At 35.4% G+C, this 5,014-nt stretch overlaps 1 non-coding gene across 1 annotated transcript; it reads right to left on the bottom strand.

Annotated features, from left to right (window-relative positions):
• Positions 1–385: 385 nt before the first annotated feature.
• On the bottom strand, positions 386–458 carry TRNAA-CGC. The gene has a single exon. It is a non-coding gene; the product is annotated as a tRNA-Ala (tRNA).
• Between the last annotated feature and the right edge of the window lie 4,556 nt (positions 459–5,014).

The raw sequence follows: 5,014 nt of genomic DNA, 5'->3' as shown, positions 1-5,014 counted from the left end.
GCACGGCTGCGAACATCAGGGAAAAGAAAGATAATCATTACACGATCGACCAAAAACCACGAGGCAACAGAGCACTCACTAGGGCCAGGATCGAGAAGATTCTTTGGATTTCCAAAAGTTGATAGAAATCCAAAAGCTATGGGTCAAAAAAATAAAGTGCAGCTACAGGTCTTTGCTGAAAATCTCCATCTGACGAAAGATTTATTGTCGGATGAACGAAGAAGTCATGGGAGTTCATCACTTTCGGGATCAAATAAAAAAGAGTTTTCTGCAATAAATTTTTGATCAATTATTATGTACTCCAGACGCCCCAAAAATACGTCGCAAACAAGGCCAAAAAAAAGTCAACTCGGATTTACAGCAGAAGAAAAAAAAAAAAAAGGAATGGAGCTGCGGGGAATCGAACCCCGTGCCTCTCGAATGCGAATCGAGCGCTCTACCATATGAGCTACAACCCCTTCGTTGAGTTATTAACAGAGATAATTTTACTTAACCTTAAACATCAAAATTATGTAATCCGGCACTGTTATGAATAAGAAAAAGATTTAGTAATCAGCTGGTATGATACATGAATTTCTTTTGTAACGGACATCAAATCTTTAGAGATTAAAAAAAAAATCTATGATAGATGATTTTTACCTCCAACTTAAATAATATCACACTTTAATGCAGTTCATGCATGTGAGAATTTGAGATTTCTCTTGATGGGCGTACAAATTATTACTCTAGGCAGAACCCCTTTTTTCCTTTTTTTCTCTTTTTGATATGGTGATCGATCAAGTATAGTGTAGTTGGTCTTATTCATGCATCTTCTTTATCTATTACATCTCATTTTTAACAGTATTCTTGTGTAAAGGCAAAATCTTTGTTTTCACTCGATTTGTTTGTTTATGGAGGTGTCAAAATGAAGTAAAATTTCTTGTTTCAACATCTTCTTGCTGTTTTTCTTTTTCAAAGGTGGGGTTGGTATACGCGTAAGAAAAAACTATCTTAAAGATGTGGACATGAAGCATGGTGATTGATGAGTGAAAACAGAAAGAGAGTCTTATCCATTTACACACCCAACAACAACAACAGCAACGGACCAGATTACCATAACCAGACGTGATGATAGTGAAAGGAATAGCCAATCTTGGTGTGTCGAGTTGGCCAGGTATGGGCTTAGTTGAACTCATATATGTCAGATAATGGTAGAGGAATCAACTTCAAGTCAACATCTCCCTATGTCTTCTCTACATTGCAACTGCTTGCGAGAGCTTAAAGCCCAAGAGTAAATGTTGTTCAAGTGAACATGACAGCCCCCTTGCAGTATGAATTGATCGATGAAATAAAACCAAATTTCATTGGAGTAATTGCTAAACAAGCATTTTTCATTGTTTTTTTGTGTGTGGCAAAGCCAAGATCGAAAGTAAGAGACATACCAAAATCTTGCTGTGTAGACTAGAAGCAAACAGTGGATAAGAAAGTTGGAATTTAAGATAGACATTAGAAGTCCGTTGCCTGTACATGCATGGCTCTGCTCCTGCTCACTGGAACGGCTGTGTGAGCAAGCATATCGATCCAACGTTTGCCATAACAAGCTAGCATGCGTTAGTTTTACTTTACTTTATTCCGCTTGGGCTCATTGAATGACTGGGTTTGACAATTAATTGTTGGAGAATAGCCCATGTTTAGGATTGGAGTTTCAGAGTGGCTCTACATGTCTCGGTTTGAAAATAGTTTTTCATTTGGGAAAATTAGGCTAAGGCCCGACCCATGGATAACCCATAATATGAGACCCTTAATTAAAAGAAGTTTAAATCGAAGCCCCGAGTTCTTAAAAGACATTCATGCCCTTTTATTTATTGCCAAGCCCCAAATTAAATAAAATTTAAATTTAAGTCCAAAATTATTAAATCTTGGCCCAAATTTATTAAACTATAGCGCGAGAAGGCTGTTTTTAAGCATACCTAAATCTTTCTAGGCATACTGAATAAAGACAAAAAAAGGATGTCAAATAACAAAATCAGAAACCCCTTAACCAAAAATTTCATAATGGCAAATCTGCCCTTTCTGTATTAGTGTTAGTAATCTGGATTAGTGATTAAAACTTTTGTTTAGTGATTAAGATAATTCAGAATTATAAAGTTTTGGGTAGATGAAAAAATTTGGGGAAAAAAATCAAGTTTTTATTGAGAAGGAGAGAAGGAAAAGGAGAAAGTGAGAAAAAAATTCTTGATTCAATGGAGGATGAGGAGGGTCATTCTTCATCTAAAAAACCTAGAAAAATACATATCAACTACAACAATGATCCAGAAATGGCTGATTTCTTAGATTATGAGAATGATTTTACACAAACTCAAACTCAAGATGATGATTTTTATGAGCCAAATCCAGATGATGAATACATAGATGAGGAACCCAATGCTTCTAACACACATGTACACTTCTATTTTATGTTTAATCTCACTTTTGTAGCTTGAAATCATCAAAAAATTGTATTTTTCATCATGGTTCAGCGAACTAGGACTGTGTTCGGCTTGAAAATATAAGCCGAACCCACTAAATTGATGAACAACTCGGCTACCTGAATTTGTTAACGTTATACGCCGAACCTTCATTTTCCAACTTCCAACCTATTTGAAAGAACCTAGTTCGGCTTATATTAAAGTCTAATAACAAGCCGAACCTATTCCTGAGAGGTAAGTTCGGTTTTCACTCTAAATATCGTATCAGCCGAACTATATATTTTTCCAAGTTCGGCTCATATTCAAAAAATCACATCAGCCGAACATGATATTTATTTTCCATGAAACACTTATATTCATACACGTTTAGGGGTTAGGCTTTTTATTACATATGTTTTCTATTGTGCAGTCTTTTCATAGGATGAACCAAACAAAAAAAGTGGAAATTACTAAAAGTGTTAAGAAAGTGAAGTCTAATGATGGAGAATACCAAGGTCCATATTAAACTCATTAAAATCAATGAGATCTTATCTTCAACTTCAATAGAATGAAAATACAAACACAACACAAAAAGATTGAGGTCATTCCGACATCGGACGAAAAAGTTATGGCCAAAACAAGATCAAAAAACTTGAGTGTGCAAAGAGAAGGTTCGGCTGATAACTCAACAACACGAGCTAGCCGAACCTAGAGCCTGCAAATCATTATTTTCGAGGTGTTTACAGAGAGAGTTTCGGCTTGAAAGTGATCTAATCGAGTCAGCCGAACCTGACGACCACCTGGGGTAAATTTCACTTCTCAGGTTCGGCCGGGAAGGTTCGCAAGGTATTAGACGAACCTGACACTGTTATGGGACGTATTTAATACACATTTTGGGGTTCGGCTAAAAATTGACATTTATGGTTAAGCCGAACTGTTCATAGACACTTTCAGGGCGAAATTTCAAGAACAGTTCAGTTCAAAACTCAACTCAAATATCAGCCGAACCCGCTACTGTAACCGTCAAAAATCCTAAGTTTTTAGCAATTTAACCCATTCAATCCATGAAAAACAACAAATAAAAGATTGGGTTTGTAGGGAATACCTTCTTATCCTCATTTCAGTATTTGGAGCTTCAAATGGTTGAATTTCCGATTCAATTTCTTGTTCAATTATAGTTTTTACACCTTCATCTTCAATTGGTTCTTCTTCTTTAATTCATGGATTGGAAGAGGATTTATAACACCTGATGTTTGCTTTTTTCTTTGTACGATCCATTATATAGTTCAATTTAACCGATGATCGAATTTTCACGAATCGATAATTAATTACGGTAATGAAAAAAAAATCTGAGAGAAAAGGAAGGTGGTTTGGCTGGAGGAAGAAGAAGAGATGTTTAGGATAGTTTATTTTTTGATTTTAGGTTCAAGGGTATATAGGTAATTGAACTACCCAATAGACACCTCTTATAAGGTCACCTAGGATGGGAAAACTATTTTATATGCCTTGAAAGTTTTAGGTATGCCTAAAAACAGCATTCTAGTGTGAATGTGTAAACAGAAGTTACACATGCATATTGCATGTGTAATCCACAAGTTACACATCCATATGACATGTGTAATGCAAAGTTACACATAAAAAAATAGACAACTTTAATATTCATTTACAACAATTTTTTAGCGTGTGTAACTAGAATTTACACACGCATCTGTCTAGTGTAATTGAGAGTTACAAATGCGTCTATCTAATGTAACTGAGAGTTACACATGCATCTGACTTGTGTATTCAGCATCAACTCCAGTTCCAGCGAGACCTAAGATATAAAAACAAGCAATTAGTTTTTATAAGATTAAATGAAAAACAATGTATATTCAATTTCAAATACATCTAAGTAGTGACACTAGCAGTTACCCATGAACTGACTAGTGTAACTATGAGTTACACATCCATAATGGAATTCAACACCAGAATCAATAAAGGCAAGAACATAAGCATGATTACCAAGTGTATAATGTTTAAACAACTGATTTCTGCAGTAAAGCTATGAGTTAAATTAAGGTTCAACATTTCATGGCAAACAAAGAATAAGAAACAAAATATGGACTGAGGCATGCTGGACTAACCTTGTAGTAGCATCAAGCGCAATTTTCATTAAGTTCTCTTGTTTTAGTTAAGTTGCATTGTTCATGATGAGCTGACCTGGTAACATAATGCAAAGTATGAGTTAGCAACAAAAGCACTAGCCATTTTTGTATATAGTTTTCGAAAATTTAAGAACCTGGACTAAGGGTTGACTCTCACGAAGACCAGTTTTACTTGATACTTGAATAAGTAATATTTTGGGGCTCAGCCAATTTATGATCCAGTCCAGTGCCAGTGGGATGACTGTTTGAGCATGTTAGGATTCTAAGGGGCACATAGTAGGGTTCATGACGTAGTTATAAAAGCCACTACCAGAAAGAAAGAGTTTCTCTTTATTTCACAGAAGAAAAACGAGATAAATATATTTTCAACTTTTACACATTCAACTAGAATGTGTAATTGGCAGTTACACATCCAACTAGCTTGTGTAACTGGCATACGTAACT

Source organism: Papaver somniferum, chromosome 10, assembly GCF_003573695.1.
Source record: "Papaver somniferum cultivar HN1 chromosome 10, ASM357369v1, whole genome shotgun sequence".
In the NCBI taxonomy this organism is placed as follows: domain Eukaryota; kingdom Viridiplantae; phylum Streptophyta; class Magnoliopsida; order Ranunculales; family Papaveraceae; genus Papaver; species Papaver somniferum.
Note: the sequence above shows the minus strand (reverse complement) of the source record. Positions and strands in the feature narration are given on the sequence as shown.